The 15,071-nt window shown below is 49.6% G+C and overlaps 1 long non-coding RNA gene across 1 annotated transcript; it reads left to right on the plus strand.

The window, feature by feature from the left end:
* The first annotated feature begins 320 nt into the window (after positions 1-320).
* On the plus strand, positions 321-11,127 carry LOC118911127 (uncharacterized). Its single transcript, XR_005024354.2, has 5 exons — positions 321-782; positions 5,263-5,384; positions 6,235-6,389; positions 6,665-6,803; positions 8,369-11,127. It is a non-coding gene; the product is annotated as an uncharacterized LOC118911127 (long non-coding RNA).
* Positions 11,128-15,071: the final 3,944 nt, after the last annotated feature.

The following is a 15,071-nucleotide window of genomic DNA, read 5'->3' on the forward strand; positions in this document are numbered from 1 at the left end:
CCAGACCACCCCTAGAGCAGGAGGCTCCCAGGTCAGGCTCCACTCGGCAGAGACCAAGCAGCTCAAGAGCTCTGCCCGGCAGAGAATTGCTGCTGGTCCCCACAGCCTGTCCGCTGCCAGCTCCCAGGGCAACCTGGGTGGGGCCCAGGCCTTCCGTCTGCTGGGAGTTTTCTGACTGAGGCGGAAAGGTGGAGCCCTGGAATGTGCCGACCTCTGCCTCCCGCAAGGCTCAGGAGCCCATTCTTTCCAGCACCAAAGCCGTGAGGAAGCCAAGGGTGGGGGAGGCCCAGCACTGCAGCAGGCCACATAGGAGCATCCACTTCCCTTAAGATGGCTCCCAGAAGGGCTTTGCCTCTCCCCAGAGCCTTCTTCATCCTCCCCAGCATCCTCTCCTGCTGGAAGAGGAAGGCGCCCAAGGCCAGGGTCAGCAGAAGCCTGCAGTGGGGGGGTCCTGGCTGAGGCTCGCTGGGCGGGCCGAGAGCCTCTCCGGAAGCCCCTCGGTCCTGGAGGCCAGCGCGGTGGCACAGGAGCAGAGCGCACGTGGCCTGCGCTCGGCAGGAAGTGACCGGAGGCTGGAAGGGGTGGGCGCTGCGAGGAGAGCTGCAGCGTGGGCCTGGCATAGGGAGGCCCCGACCTCCAAGGGAGCCGGCGCTCTGGCGCCATCCTGGCACTCTTCAGACCTCAGTTGACCTTGTCTGTGAAACGGAACCCATGGCTGCTCTGCTGATGCCAAGGAGACGTTCGAGATTGCAGGAGGCTGTAAGGCAATTTCCGAATGTGAGGTAAGACTCTTGCCAGTGTCCAGGCATCCTAACGGAGAGATACCGAGGTGGGCCAGTGACAGCCCTCAATGTGAAGCAGAGAAGTTGCTAAGCTGGGGTTCTCTGCTGACTGAGGCCACAGGGGACTCACAGAATGAGGAGTCAGGCAAGGTCTGAAGACCTCTGCATCCTTGATTTTGAAATACAGTGCCCTGGGGAAAATGGCAGTTTTCCCCCTGGATAAACTGAGCTCTGAACTCCCTTCAGACCAAAACTTAGGCTTGCATTGGGGCTGGGGGGCATTAGCTGGAGTCCTCTGAGAATCTTCCATGGGAAGGGGAACGCACACATGCACATTCTGGGAGCTCCGAGGCTAGAGGGCGTATGGGAACCAGGATTGGGCTGGGAACTGAGAACGCAGCAGGAGGCCCTCCCAGGCAGCGCCCACCGCCTCTGCACTCTGTTTTGTGTCTGCTTCCCAGAAGCCTTCCCTGTGGTCAGCAAATTTTTGGGGGTGTGCACCATGCTTCATTCCTCTTAGAATCTACAGTGTCCCCCACCGATCAGGACCTCTGCAAGCCTCCAAGTCTGCAACAGAACGAACTCTTGGTAAACTCTCAAGCCTCCTCTGCCTTGGTCTCCGGCGCCCAGCACAGTGCCTGCACACAGCCGGTGCTCCGTAAATGCCTGGCAGCTCTTTGTTCCCCAAATAAACCGTGCCCCAAAGTGAGTATGGGCTATTAGACATTTCCCAAACATTCCTCTGGTTTTCCAGCCTCCAGCCCCTCTGCAGGACAGTCTTCCCAGTCCCTCTTCACCAGCTGACATTTTGAGGGTCACTCTTAACCTTCTTCCTGGGACACCTTCTCTGAGTGGCCTGACCTCAGCCCGGCATCATTCCAGTCAGAGACCTCCAAGGACATTCCCAGTCCCACAGTCAGCCTGACCCACACACCCAAATCCCCTCCTATTTCCCCAGCCCTTACCCTGTGTCTAGCACCTACTATAATGTCTGTTCAGGTGTACCGTAGTCAGCCATTTACAAAGATGTGTAGACACGCATATCTGCTCTCCTGGATATGCTCGGACGTGCACACATGCACACGCTTGCTGTGTCTCAGGAGAGCAGCAGGTTGGATTGGATGATAATGCCACGAGGCTCAGGACAAGCCACCCCACTCCTGGGCAGGGGCCCTCAGAAAAGTCACCTCTCTGAGCACCCGAGTCCCAGTCTGTGAAATGAGGAATTAGACTGCACTATCTCTTCAGTCTCTCAGCACCCAAATTCCAACACTTTGTAAGTGGTCAATCATCTCATGAGAACAAAATCTCCAAAGTGACCGTGGCGCAGAAGGAAAGAAAGGTGCCCTGTGAGCGGAGCCTCTGTACCCCTGCTTCCCTCAGAGAACCAACCCAGAAGCTGAGGACATGGTTCGTGGGAGCCATTGGTGTCCTGGTCAGGCTGCTCCATCTTTTGCTGTGTCTATTATCAGTCCCCACCAGTGTGATGCATGCTGGCCTGGGGTCGGTGTCCCACCACGTGTGAGGCAGATTTCCCAGGAGTGAACCCTGCAACTGGCTCCCAATTTTGGAGGAGGGAGAACAAACTGATTGACTATTTTTTCTGGGACATTAAAGCCAGTTGTTGTTCTCACAGCCTGTAGGGCCCCCACTGCATTGTCCCCCGGGGGCTGGTGCCCCCACCCTTGGGAGCTGGGAAAGACGCTGTCCCGACCTGTCATCCCACCACTGCCTGCTCAGTTCCAACTGGCAGCACTCCCACCAGGGTTCTCCATCTTGCACTTGCTCCTGGGAATTTCTGGAAGCACCAAGTGGTGCAAACAGATTTTTTTCATTATGATTATTCTGGGCTTAACCTCCTGGCCCTGCATCACCAGGATTATGGGGTTTTTCTTACAACTGCAAGGGGGTAGAGGCCTCAGCCCCTAAATTACTCTTATTTTCCTTCTCTACAAATCTGGATCTTCTCTTGAGAGATTCCCATTCCTCCACACACCCTCCCTGCCTCCTCCAGACTTTGCAGCCGTTGGGTCTCTGGGGCAGCAGATGGGTGCCCGAGACCCTGCCCTCCTGTGCAGCCTCTATTGTCATCAGATCTTGACCTCTCTATGGCAGCTTTCTAATGTGAGACTAGCACCTCTGCACCCGACTCCCAAAGGGCTTAAGGATCTGCCAACATTTGGTCTGAATGCTTTTAATATGAAGAATGTCCTATTCTTTAATACTGTAATAAAAACAACACACCCACACAAATGTATTACATACAAATTTTAGTACAGTGAAAACTACCAACACATTAAGTTGGGCCACTGCAGTTAACTGTTTTTTGTACACATTTCCATTTAGAACAAAACTTCTGTTTAATTAAAGGTGGCCCTGGCAGTGTCCAGAGAGCTGATTAAAAAAGAAAAAAGCTTACCAGTTGCATGTACTTCCCCACATGGAATAGGGTTTTCTTGATAGCACACAGTCAGAACAGACCACAGAGGCTCCCAGCTGGATTGAATTTGCCCCCCGGGGGACACCTGACAATACCTACAGACATTTTTGCTTTATGCTGCTGTGTCTTTCATCTGGTAGGTAGAGGCTAAGGATGCTGAGAAACGTCTTATAATGCACAGGATGGGCCCCCACAACATAGGATCTGGTCCCAAATGTTAGTAGTGCTAAGGTTCAGAACTCCTGATATATGGGAAGGTGTTGGATGCCTAGGTTGGCAGAACTCTGATTGATTTCTGTAACCCTAGGTAGCAAATCGCTGAATTGACCAAACTGCCTTATTGTTCTCACCAATTGGCTTAATAAATAAATGCTACAAATGGGAAGGCATTAAATAAAGTTATGCTTAATAAAACACTGTTCACATGGAGTTTCAGCTAAGATTCTTTTTTTAAAAATTTGTAGCTAAGAAAGCCTATGCCCAGCTGTCCTGCTTGCAGCGCCCCATGGCGACAGCCTGACACTCCAGCCCCGGTCCGTTCCCCTCAGCCGTCCTCTCGACTGCAGGAGAGGCACAGCCCACCCCCGGGGAGCCTTCTCAGTGTAAGGGGGCAGGGGGCTTGTCATCCCATGGACTGTGGGTTCCATGGAGCAGGGGTTTTGGTGTGCTTTGGGCCTGGCACAAAGTAGGTGCTCATTAAATATTCACTGAATGAAATTGAGACTTATTCCCAATGTCTTTGAGGGCCTGGACGTTCTCCCTGACCCCTTCAAGGGGCTGGGAGGTGGGTTGGGCTGCCCTGGGTGCTGGTGCCCTGTCCTGACCTGTTGCTCTGGGCCCAGCTGGCCACATCACCCCCAATAAGTCCCAAATGGCCGTTCACAGGAGATTGGTTCCTTTGAAGGAGGCTCTGGACGTCACAGGCCCACCTTCCTTCTCCAAGTCCTTGGGTTAGGGACTGTCATCTGGACACTGCCCAGAGCAGCCTTGTCTTCCCTGAAGGTTCAGCCCAGCCTACCATTCCCTCTCCAAGAGCCTCACTCAGGCAGGCTTTTGGCTGGTGCCCAAAGCCATTCATCCAAGGCTTCTAAAGCTATTTTCAAGATGCTGTCCTTTCTCAGGGGACGGGACAGGACCTGGGACCCTGGACCTTCTGGAGCCTCACCTGGGACACCCACTGCCAGGGCTGCCAGGCTGATGATGCAGCAGCTCCTCGCTTTGACGGTCCATGTCCTTTGTGCACTTGAGCCTTACCAGGCAACTGGGCCGTGCCGGGTCCTGCGCTCGGTCTGGGGACACAACAGCCAATGGCACCCATGGTTCACCCGCACTTAAGGTCATGATTAACCAACATAGGGAAAAGATTTTTTAAGGTCTAAGTCCCCAGAGGCAGGTAGCTCAGCCCGGTAATGCTAGCATCCCAGCAGAAGTCACTTCTTTCCTCATGCTCCCACAGGGAACGCTACAGAACAATGACTGGGCCAGGGGCACTGGTTGAGGGGGTGGGCTCAGCACATGGCCTTTGCCCTGCTAGGACATGAGTGCTCTGAGGCAGAGACTTCTTCCCATGCACTCTGAACTGCTAGGGTGAGTTTGCGTGTATTTTCAAGGCCCTTACGCCAAGGGCTGGGGTGGCCACCCACCTGTGGGGCACAGGACTGGCCCTGTCCTGGCCAAGGGCAACCGCCACCATGAAGGGTCTCAGGTTGGGCCACACAGGCTCCCACCTGGGCCTCACCACTCACAGACTGCGCGGCTGCAGGCCCATTGCCTAGCCTCGCCAAGCCTGCCTATCTTCAATTCTAAGATGGCAACAATAATATCCTCATTTGGCACCACCCAACCTCAGTTGGTGGTTGTGAGGATTGAATGGTATAATCCATGCCAAGTGCTTAGATCAGGCACACAGTAAGACCTCAAGAAATGTTAGCCACCACCATCACTATATCCCTTCAGAGCCCAGCAACCTGCAGACCAGAACTGCCCACAGGAGGACACCTGGTTGCTTCCTGGCTATTGGGTCCTTGTCTTCCTTCACAGGAGAGCCCTGATGTGGCTTCTTAAAGCAGGAGCATGAGGCGTCCCCACCATGCAGTGGACAGTCTCTTGGTACTGCTAAGTGGCCAAAGCAAAGCCTGAAGTAACAACTTCCAGAGAGTCACGTGAGGATCTACCCACTCCCCAAACTTACAGATGCAGAGACCCGCGAAGATCCTCCCTCCTCCTCCTCAGAGGCAGGAGCCCTGCCCGGAGAACGGCTGGCTCTGGGCTCAGCCCTGACCTGGACTTCAGGGAGGAGCCCCCTGCAGAGGCCGTTCAACTTGCAGAGACCACGGGGGAGGCAGTGGGGCCGTCCCGGCCGGGGCGCCCAACGGGAAAGGGCCCTGCTCACATGTCAGCGGGCTCGATTGCTTCAGAAGACACCCCAGGGACATTTCCCACAACTATGGCAGGACGGGGTCAGAACGCCTCACACCTTGCAGTTGAGGCTGGCCTGGCTGGGCTGTGTGTTCATAACGATAAACAGCACCTACAAAGTAGCCATCTAGCAGAGTCTAAAAACTATCTCCTGGTATCAAATTTGAAAAATTTTGATCTAAATATGACACATGAGCTTTCTTGCTGAGGATGGTCTCCCTGCAAATACTGGAGCAGGCTGCTGGGACGAGAAGGGCAGCCCCGTGGGCACCCCCGCCCCTCCCCAGGAGGCCTTGCAGGGCAGCTGTGCTGCGCCGGGGCCCCAGCAGGAATGAGCCTTCCAGTTTTCCTCAAGCCACTGTCTCTAATGACCACCAAGTCCTGGATCTTAAGAAGAAATTGAAGCCTGTCGTGGAACAGGCTTGTCAGGCTGAGTCAGGTTGAGAAGGCATCCTGGGGTCTGCCCTTGGCACATAGCGGCACCTGCCGCTCCCACAGCCTTCCCCACCTATATCTCCCAGGTGCTCAAGACAAACCCTTGACGTTCTATATGCCTCTCTTCGTTTCAACAACTCCTGCTGGCTGTTCTTTCAGTATCTGCCAGAATCAGACCACAGGCCACTGCGTCCTCAGCTGCTGCCCGGGCCTGAGCACTAACTTCTCCTACCTGATCATTGCTGTGGCCTCCTCACCAGCCTCCCTCTTCTGCCTTCACCCTTTGACCAGCTGCAGGATGATAATTTTAAAATGTAAGTTCAATGTTGTCACTCTTCTAGAATGTTTCAGGGTTGGACCTCGCACAGAGTAAAATCCAAAGCCCTTTCTGTGGCCTGCACAATCTGCTCCCACTCATCCCCACCGCCAGCACCCTTACGTTGGACCACATCTCTGACCTTGTCCCCTCACACTCCTCCCAGGCACCCCAGGCCCTTGTTCTGCCCCGAGTGCCCCCAGCACATCACAGCTGCTTCTCTGTCCCTGGGGTCTGCTCCCACACAGCCTCAGCCTGCCCTGCTTCCTCCAGGTCCCTGCTCAGGTATCGCCGCATCAGAGAGGCTTTCTGAGGCCAGCCTGACAAGTGGCAACCCAACCACGCACCCAGGCTTCTCTGCTGTTGGCTGTATGGCATTGCTGACACATCAGCTATAGGTTCTTATTTGCTTGTAAGTTTATTGCAGTTTGTTTATTGCTGGTCTCCCTCTCTAGATTATCAGCTCCTTACGCACTAGACCTGGCATTGTTCACAGCTCTAACCTCAGTGCCCTGCAGTCCACAGGAGAAGCGTAGTTAATGCTTGTTGAAGCAATGATGAAATAAGTGGACCCTGAGGCAGCTCCAGACACTGTGATTCCTCTCCTCTGCCCACAGCTGACAGGGCCGGATGCTGCCAAGCCCCAGACAGGCCAGCACCCATGCGTAGAGGGAGGAGAAAACTCATCCCACACACGCCCTGGAGGTTGGTGGCCGGTCCTGTGTCTATCGCCAGCTCCCTCTTCCTTAGGAGGTTTAGAGAGAGGATTAGCCAGGAGACAGCAAGAAAAAGAAATTACCTGGTGAAATGACAGTGGCTCACCATAGAAAGACCACAGATCTACGGATGAGGCCAGGGTCTGCCCCAGCCCTCTGGTTCCAGATGCCATTTGGAGCCATCAGGCCCTAGTGTGGCATTATTACACACACAATGTTGAGTCACTGGTGCCAATGGTAGATTGGGTTTAGGTAAGGAGAGGTTACTGTGTGTGTGTGTGTGTGTGTGTGTGTGTGTGTGTGTGTGTGTGTGTGTGCATGTGTGTTAAGGCTCAGGGCAGCTTGTGTGAGATAGACAGATGATTTTACTGGCCTTTGACTGGATGGCTGGTCAGGGTATGCATCCCAGAAAAGGAAGGCCCAAAAGAGCGCTCACAGCTTTAGCAGGAGATTATGATTTGGGAGGATATTTCAGGTAGAAGAAAAGAAATACAAGAAACAACACAATTGTTTCCTAAGCAAGGGCTAGGAGCTGGAAAACAATCTCCTAGGTTGGCTAAAGCATAGGATTCAGGCTCAGGGACCAGGAAGAAATGAGCAGATGTTTCTTGAGCACCTACCGTGTGCAAGCCTCTGCACTCAGTAAGAGAAGATGAATGGGCCTGATCCCCCCCCAATCACCACCTGCACAGGCAGTGGGTGTGAGAAATACACGTCTAGTTCCCATGTGTGCACATGCATGCACAGACACATAGGAATACATACTTGGATGAGATGGCTCAGTGGCCTTTGTCAAGTCTCTGTAACTTGTTTCTCCTGACAGAATATGGGCAGTAGTGCTAGCAGATCCACAGGGCACCTTGCAGGCTGTGCCCAGCTCCTGTCCTAGAGTCCCCTGGGGCCCAGCCTCCTACCTGGAAACAAATCCTTGGGTGGGTCCTGTTCCTTCCAACACAAGCACCCAACTACTTCCTCCCACCAGAAACAGGACTCTTGAGTGTGCTGTTAGTGGGACAAAGCAAGGTGCAGAATAGTGTGGAAGCAGGTGGACTGCATTTGTAATGTTGAAAGCCACCATAATAATGGACATAGGTTAGCTCTGGAAGGAAACGAAGATGCTGGCAGAATGGGGTGGGGGCAGCAATGGCAGAGAGACTTCGTTTTTACTGTGTTTTATTTCACATTTTGAATTTTGTATCAGGTTTATGCATGATTTAATTAAAATAAGGAATTAATCAAAAAAAATTTTTTTAATTCCTAGGCTCTAAAGAGCCACACTGCTTTACAAGCAAGAGCCCAAGTGTGGTGGCCCACAGGCCTTCCTCACCCCAGGTGCCACCCAAGGGCTATGGCCCAGACATGCTAAGGACTCCAGCCGACCTGTACACAGAGCACCAGTCTGGGAGGCACATGGAGCCCACGGAGGCTTGCGGCCTGGAGAGCCACGCCGTGTCAGCCTCTCTGTGAGCTGCAGCCTGAGTGGGCTCAAGTCCAGACATTGCTCAGCCCTCACATGACTCTGTTGGAGAATCAAGGCCCCAGGAGAGGAAGTCCCAAGAACCGGTCCTTTTCTGGTGCCCCCTCCCAGCTGCGTCCGGGTGATGATTAGATGGGCCCCAGGCTTGGAGTGGTATCATCCCATGCTGTTGGGGGCCAGGCCATCACAACTGGCTGAACATCCCCTGCAGGGATTTTGGAACACAGTGCACTTGACATGCAAAGATGGCGTGGTGGACGGTGAGATCAAAGGAGGCACAGAATGAGTAACCAGCCGCAGGAGACTACATGCATTTCCCATGGACGAGTGCCTTGTGAGAGAAAGGACTCCCAGCTCTTGAGGAAATGCTAAGCTATCCTAAATGTGAACTTACAATTTCAGAGGCAATTAACAGGATTTGGTTGCATGACTCATGTTATAAGCCCATTGGGGCTAAAACCTCAGAGCACTTGGAGTGCCACACCCCGAGTCTGTTCTTGGCCCTGACAGGAACAAGAGCTGATGGACAGGGCTGCTCCTGGGGAAGCTCAGCAGCCCGAGAATACTGGAGGTGGGTCAGAGGATCCAAGCACATTCCAGAACTTTCTGGCTGAGTGACCTACTTCTTGGCAATCTTGGAGCATCCTACAGTCTAGGGAAAGACATTTTTACTTTGTGAAAATGTTATGATAATTGGAGCTGAGTGACTCTAATCTGGCATGAGAATTCCTGCCATGAGTCCTGAAGCTCCGGCTGCCAAATACCAGTGTTTTCATTTGCTTGGTCAATATTAAATGATGACTTACTCCAGTCAATAAGGAAGATTAAATAATTTCATGGGATTGCTTTTTATGACGTTAAAATCCATATTTCGGAATGGCTAATAGGCTAACTATACACCTCACTATTGTTATTCAATAAAATATTAACCTTAACTATTCTGGAACAGACAGGGGAGTTTTCGGTTACAGTTGATCCCAGTAGGCCAAGGGACCTATGCAAAACTATTCCCAGCCACAGCCTTAGAGAAAGGAGTGCTTCAACCCTGATTTCCCCCGGCTTTTCAGCCTTTCAAGGTGAGGGCCCTGTTTCAACTTTCAAACGTTTCTGGTCTCCTGGGTAAGAGCAGCTTATTTTGTTCTCCCATGTAACCTTTGAGAATGGTGAGGTGGAACTGTCTCCAGCCTCTGGCAGAGGTCCCCCAAGGCCCTCAAGCCAGGCCTGCCTCCCCAAGAAAGTGATCAACTGTCCCAGTTTGCTGGGGTCTGAGGGGTTTCCCAGGGCATGGGGCTTTCAGAACTAAAACCAGAAAAGTCTGGGGCAAACTGGGACAAATCACTTAGCCTATCTCCCCGTCATGCAGTCCTACCATAGCTGCCTCCTTCACTGAGGTCCACAAGGACGAGGAGGGGCAGGGTGGTCCCACCAACAAGTCAGAGAATGATTTCTTCCACATGGTGGTCCACCTGCTCCAGACTCTGTGCGAAGGGCCTTTCATGCATTATCTCATCTCACACTTCCCACAGATGCTTTCTCCATAGTTCCACAGAGGTTAAGTGACTTGTCCAGGGTCACCCAAGGCAATAGATAGGGAGGCAGGAGCAGGGACACAGGTCTACCTAATGTTAAAGGCTCACACTTCACCTGGGAACATGAATATAAACCAAACAATCATTCTATAGTCTCTTATATGACTTGTCTTTACAAATTTTGCCTGAGAAACCCTAAAATGCTTAACACTTTGTACTCTCAAGATTTAGCTCTAAGAGTATTTTATTAGAAGTCCAAATTGCTGCAAATATATATAATTTCTGATATATAGTAAAGATTAAATAAAACTGTCACATCCCTGTTTTAAAATGTATATAATAATGATACTGCAAATTAGCACAAACCCTGTGGAGGGGAATTTGGTAATATCTAGCAAAATTACGTAAGTGTTTACTCCTTTACTCAGCAGTGCCACTTCTAGGAATCTATCTCAAAGCTATGGTGGCAAAAAAATACAAGTGACACATCAAAAGACTATTCCCTGAAACATGATTTATAATAGCAAAAGACTGGAAATCCACATTTCCAACAATCAGGGACTGGTCTGACAAACTACAATGTCAATGCAATGGTGTTCTCTGCAGCTCTAGAAAGGAAGAAGGGTAATTTCTGCATACATTCTTGGTTGAATCTACAGGGCATGTGTTATTATATGAAAAAGGCAAGGTTTAAAATCATTTGTATAGTATACTACCCTTATTATATAAAGACTGGGGAATATAAATATCTGTATTTATATTTGCCTATAGTTCAAGACAAGGGCAACAACAGTTGAAGAGGAAATGAAAATGGTTTCCTGTATACAGGGGGAGTATGAAGGAATTAGGCAAAGAGAATGGAAACTAAATTTATCTGAATTTATCTTACTTAATAGCTTTGACCTTGGAATCATGTAATTGCTTTACAAAATAAAGAAAATTAAATTAAAAAATATGTGTAAAAATCAAACATAGAATAAATGAACCTAACTGCATATTAAGTTGTTGGCTTAACTGGACAGAAAATTATAAAAGTGACCTTAAAAGACAGTAATTCAGATGAATATTACAAATAAAACATATGCTAAATAAATTGCAAAGAATACTTACATTGAGTTCATTAATCACATTGTGATAATAATATTAGTAATATTATTTTGAAATGATTATATACTAGGATAAAATAATTATGTTACTATTAATAGGAATCAAAACTTTCAGCATAAAAGAGACACAAATACAAAATTTAAGAAGTCAAATTCTGTAAGCTCCAAGATCTGAAATTAAGATATGTAATCTTTTAATCTGAAATATTAATGTTGACTCATAATTTTTATATTTTAAAACAAATACCTATTCCTAGCTCTGTCTTGTGACAAGACCTAGAATCCATGACCCCCTCCAAGGAGCAATGAGTACCCCTAGATCCTAGATTATGGTCTCTAAATATCATCTCCCAGTAAAGGCCTTCTTGGAGAAATTTCTGGTGGCCTGAAGCGGGAAATGTGCAAGAGAGTCGGCAACATCTTGTTGAGCTAGAAAGCAAGGCTACCTGAGACTACTGGGATCATGTCAAAAGATCACAGGAGTCAAGTCCCATTGGCCAGAAAAAGGACAATTTGAGCATCAAAAAGAAGAATGACTGCAATGGAATGAAATAGGTCAAGTATATTTTTTAAAAACTGAGTTCGTACATAATGTTGTAAAAATGAAAAAAAGATTGTCAGACTCAGGCTCTAGGTTCTGAGCACACCTGCATGTTCTTGGTGGGTGTGCAAAGAACACAGGTTCCTGGCCACTCTTGACCCAGACCATTTATCAGTGTTCTGTTAGCAGAGAACAACCTTGGGGGATGAGTAATGTCTTCCTCCAGGATAAAGGTGACTCCTCATCCACCAGGCTCAGTGCTTCTCCCTGTGCTTCAACACCACTGCAGGTACAGCATCCACCTGGGCCACTCCATGTTGCCCCATGGGACCTGGGAATCAAGGGCATGTGAAGCTCATGTTGCTCGCTGGGCTGTGAGTCCTTTGCTCTGACCTAGGAGTTGCATGTCTTCTGCTGACATCCATGAGACTGTGGCAGGCTAACTTGATGGCATTTAGTAAGCTAAGATCTCAGACACCCATCTCACTGGTCACCTTTAGCAATTTTTAGGACACTGGCTAATTATTTTGAAAACTGGTAAAAAAGCAAGTGTTTATTTGCAAATCCTGTACAAACTGTATTTCAGGGTAACTAAATAGTTGATGTTGGAGAATTCTTTATAGAAGAATTTCAGCTAATAAATTCAGAAGGGGTGGATAGAACTCAAAAACCACCATTTTTCACACCTTAATGTAATAATGAATCTAGGCAATGTTCATTAGTGGATTGTCTTTTAAACCCACTAGCTAGAATGTTGATAGAAAATTTTACAATGCAGCACTCTATAGTGACTGTCTCACAAAAACAGACAAAAGATACTATGTGACACATGCTATGATAAAATAAGAACTAAACCATACTATGTATGAAATGTTATTATAGAAAATTGCCCATGAATCTGATTAAGCCTCCAGACCTATCAAGAGGGTACAATCAACAAATTCCAGACCGTGGGAAACAGGACAGATGACTTCGTTTCTTCAATAAATAAAGGACAAGAAAAATAAGAGGGAGGCAGAACTACTAGGTACTGCAAGAGACTTAAGAGACATGTTAACAAATGTGACCAAAATGTGAACATCTTTTGGTTCCTGATTTAAACAAACCATCCGTAAAAAGCCATTAATGAGACACCTGAGGGGTTTAAACATGATGGGATATTTGTTGATATTAAGAAATAAATGTTAACTTCTAGGTGTTAGGAGTTCTTACTTCTTAGAGTCTGAAGTATTCACAGATGAATGATATGAGTCTGCAATTTGCTTTAAAACAGCCCAGTGGCCAGGGGCAGGGGAATGGGAGGGTAGAGGTTGGGGATGAAACAAGATATGTCATATGTTCATTATTAAAGCTGGTCATGGGCACATGGGGATCTGTTTTACTATTTTCTTTACTCTTGTTATTGAAAGTTTCCATAGTAAAAAATTATTTTTTAAGCAGAATGGTACTATTTCCAGATTTCCTAAATAATGCAACTAATGAGATCCAAATACATAATAATTATGCATTTGACAGAATTAAAACAGTACATCAATTGGTGGGGGTACGGGTAGGGTTCGGGTTAGGTGTAGGGTTACACAGAACAGAAGAAGGAATTACTTCTATTGAGATGAAGCTGATTTTCTACAAGCTGTGTGCACTCCATCTTAAACAGCTTTCAGGGAACATTTTGTCCCATGCCCATACCTAAGTAGACCATCTGCTTTTAATTTACTTTCTGGAAATTATTAGTATGAAGAGAAGGTAAAAATACTGTCAATGATGTGAAAGACATCAGATTTTTTTATATCAAAAGGGGGTCAATATATTTGAAATGATTAGAACCCACTGGACCGGGGTGAGCAGGAGGGGCCCTCCCAGACTCCGAGCAGCTTCCTCCACCCCAGCCTCCCACCCCAACCCTGAATGTATTAGGTACCCTCGCTGTGCCTCTCAGGCTGCGCCATAAACCTGCGCCTGGCCCTCCTGGGCCCGGCGTGCTCAGTTTGGGCCTGCCTTCTTGGCCCAGCTCGCTAGTTCCTGTGTCGGGGCCTGCAGCCATGAGGCCGTGATGGAGTGCGGGAAGGGGGCCTGCTATGGGAAGCGTGGCCCTGCTGTAGATCTGCCCAGTCCTCCAGGCCAGCAGGAAAGGCAGTGATCTCTGGCCACCTCCGATCTCCATGGGTCCTCCCCTCCATTCTCACTTTTCCTCCTCCAGGTCTCTAGAGAGGCTTTCCTTCACCACCCCACCCAGGAAGGCAGCCTCCTGTGTGTTCCTGAGGACACAGACTAAACCTGCATCAGCCCCTGAGCTGCGCCTCCTGGGGAAGCCAACCAGGCTGTAACCACCAGAGCCCCTCCCCAGTCCTTTGCAGGCTGCTGCTCTTGTTGGAAGAAAAATGAGGAGGTACAGAGACAGGGTAGAGCCTTAGCACAGGAGAGCAAGTGGTGGAAGGAAAAAGATGTGCATAAATGCACCCCCACCCCCCAAGAGGGCACAATCTGCAAGAACTCGAGGAAGTAAAAGGTGAGTCCAGGAGACCATCAGCAGGCATTCACTCAGAGACTTTTAATGGCCAGGAGGGGTGGGCAGGTGCGGAGGTGGGGATCCTGGGCTAATGCGAAGGAGGAACGATAGAGGTGGGGGTACTGGGGCACAGAAGAGAGGTAGTTAGTGACTCATTCATTCATTCATTCATTCACTCAGAAAATGGACCCGTGAGAGACTCCAGCTAAGCTGCAGTGCCTTATACATAGTCCTACAGCTGAAAGTGCCCTATTTAAGAAGGCTCACAGAGCTCGATGCCCCAGGGGCCACCATCAGAGAAGAGGGCCTGGGAAAGCCCCACCAGGGTTTGGGGCTGAGGGACCTTGTCAGAGCTCAGGCGCCTCAGGGCTGGTCCCATAAGCTCCATGGTTTGCAGTAAGCCACCTGTCAGGGTTTCAGGGATTCCAAACCTTCTTGATAACGGGACCATAGACCCCTCTGCCAGCACCCAAACAGTCCAGGAAAGTTTGGCTGGCAGTACGGTGAGAAGAAACGAAGGGTCTCCCAGGACTCTTGCGCGTGGCAAACAGCTGGGCCAGCATGCCCCTGCAGGGAGGGGCAGCCATCAAACAGGAAATGCCCCAGCTGAGGGACTGAGAAAGTTGGCAGAGCTCTGACCTGGAGACTGATGCTCCCAAGCCCCCTTGACTACCCCCCACTACCCCCATGACAGCGTGGGCAGGAGGATAAAGTCTGGGTAACCAGGTCCCCGAGAAAGAACCCCTGTGAGTCCACCCACCCCAATGCATTCCACTCAGAATCACTTGGAACCCCACATGACCTA

The sequence above is a fragment of the Manis pentadactyla genome, chromosome 1 (genome assembly GCF_030020395.1).
Source record: "Manis pentadactyla isolate mManPen7 chromosome 1, mManPen7.hap1, whole genome shotgun sequence".
In the NCBI taxonomy this organism is placed as follows: Eukaryota; Metazoa; Chordata; class Mammalia; order Pholidota; family Manidae; genus Manis; species Manis pentadactyla.